Source organism: Paroedura picta, unplaced genomic scaffold (genome assembly GCF_049243985.1).
Source record: "Paroedura picta isolate Pp20150507F unplaced genomic scaffold, Ppicta_v3.0 Ppicta_v3_sca27, whole genome shotgun sequence".
Taxonomy (NCBI): Eukaryota; Metazoa; Chordata; class Lepidosauria; order Squamata; family Gekkonidae; genus Paroedura; species Paroedura picta.
In genome coordinates this window covers 85,001-87,500 of record NW_027518624.1, presented here as the reverse complement: position 1 = coordinate 87,500, position 2,500 = coordinate 85,001, and positions in this window count along the sequence as shown.

The window sequence follows — 2,500 nt, the reverse complement described above, 5'->3', positions numbered from 1 at the left end:
ACCCCACGGACAATGATCCTCCAGGCCTTCCTGTCCTCTACCATTCCCCGGAGTCCATTTAAGTTTGCACCTACTGCTTCAGTGACTCCATCCAGCCACCTCATTCTCTGTCGTCCCCTTCTTCTTTTGCCCTCGATCTCTCCCAGCATTAGGCTCTTCTCCAGGGAGTCCTTCCTTCTCATGAGGTGGCCAAAATATTTGAGTTTCATCTTCAGGGCCTGGCCTTCTAAAGAGCAGTCAGGGCTGATCTCCTCTAGGACTGACCGGTCTGTTCGCCTTGCAGTCCAAGGGACTCGCAAGAGTCTTCTCCGGCACCAGAGTTCAAAAGCCTCAATTCTTTGACGCTCGGCCTTCCTTGTGGTCCAACTTTCGCAGCCATACATTGCAACTGGGAAGACCATAGCCTTGACTAAACGCACTTTTGTTGGCAGGGTGATGTCTCTGCTTTTTAGGATGCTGTCTAGATTTGCCACAGCTTTTAATTTCTTTGCTGCAGTCCCCATCTGCAGTGATCTTGGAGCCCGGGAAAATAAAATCTGTCACTATCTCCGTTTCTTCCCCTTCTATTTGCCAGGAATTGAGAGGGCCGGATGCCGTGATCTTTGTTTTCAAAACAAAGACGTATACGTATATGTATACGTATAAAAACCCCGCTAAGGTCGAGACTGCGGCGCACAGAGAGTCTTCTTCCCTGTGAGGCTCTCTAGCCCGCCTCCCTCACGGGGAGAGGAAGGGAAGACGATCGGAAAACGCTTTGAGACCCGCTGGGTCACCGCGGCCCATTCCCAGCTCTCTCCCCACTCTCACGGGCCCACTCGCCTCGCAGGCAGACGGGGGGGGGGGGGAAGGTGTTTGTAAGCCGCCTTGCCACAACCTCCCACGCGACACACACACACACACGCACACAGCACTCAACCCTTACGGTCCGGACAACTGCTCGCCTTCCTCTTCCCGACTGCCGAGCCCTAGCGCCCGCCGTGTCCTTGGAGACCCCTGGCACATTGGCATCGCTACGCAGAGAAATATTTGCGTCTACGTATTTGCATCCCCTCGATGTCCCACCCCCCACCCCCCCACCCCGAGAAGAGCTTTTCTCCTGGCACGAACGAACGCTTTCCCCTCAAGGGAAGATTCCGCCGCATCCCACGCCATGCCATGCGAGACTCCTGGCTGCCCTGACTCTGTCTCGCACATTGCCTGCCCCTTGTACGAGCAGTGTCGGGACGACAGCTTTGTCGCTTTGCTGGGAAACAAGCCTTCTGTAAGTAAACCTTGCCATTTCGGCTCCCCGACAAAGGCCCCCCCCCAGAGGCAGCCACTCCGGTTGCCAGAGTTTTAGCAAAGACGCTTTTTATAATATGCCGCCAACCTTGTACCTTGTCCGTTCTAGTTCATTTAATAATTTCAAGATCCGGTCGGTCACGTAGCCCCCGTGGCCTATCTTGTTATTTTGTCGAAAATTTCAAAACCTGTTTTATATATTGTCTTATAACGTACTCTGTGCCAGTAAAAGGTTGCTGACTTGACTGGTCCCGAGCCTTTGCGCATCAACAGGGGGGGACGGAGAGAGAAACAGTTCGCCGGAGAGCTGTAGAATCACAGGGTCGGACGGGGACTCCCAGCCCCCTGCAGGACACAAGTCCGAGCCCAGGTCTGCCGCGTCCCGGCGCGGGCGGGGCGGGGCGGGGAAAGAGGAAGCGGGCCCGGGGCGGGGGGGGGGGGGAGGCGGGCCTACGGGAAACCAAACACGGAGGCCAGGTCGACCGACTTCCGGCGGCGCCGGGTCAGGGGTTAGCCCAGGTCTACCGACTCTCGCACGGCGGGAACACGGAACCCGGGCGGACGGAAAGGGGGGAGGGCGAGGGCGAGGGGACCCCAGGCCCACCGGGTTCCCTCGCGGCAGCAGAAGGACAAAAGCGCCGGGTCAGCCGACTCGCGGGTGACGGGTACTCCAGGTCTACCGGCTCCCACGCGACAGGAACGCGGAGCCCAGGTCTACCGACGGCCGTCGCCAGGCCGGGACTCTCCGAAAGGCGCTAGCGAGCCGAGACGGGTCCAGGTCTACCGACGCCCCGAAGCGACTCGCGTGCAGCGGCGGCCGGAAAGAGGGCGAGGGGACTCCAGGTCCACCGAGTTCCTGCGCGCGGGCAGAACGACAAAAGCGCCGCGCGGAGGCCGGGTCAACCGGCTCGCGGCGAGAGGCAGTCCAGGTCTACCGGCTCCCACGCGACCGGAACACGGAGCCCAGGTCTACTGACGGCCGTCGCCGGGCCGGGACTCTCCGAAAGACGGGTCCAGGTCTACCGACGCCCCGAAGCGACTCGCGGGTAGCGTCGGACGGAAAGAGGGCGAGGGGACTCCAGGTCCACCGAGCTCCTTCGCGCGGGCCGAACGACAAAAGCGCCGCGCGGAGGCCGGGTCAACCGACTCCCACGCGACCGGAACCCGGAGCCGAGGTCTACCAGCGTCCGTCGCGAGGGCAACGGACTTCCGTCGACAC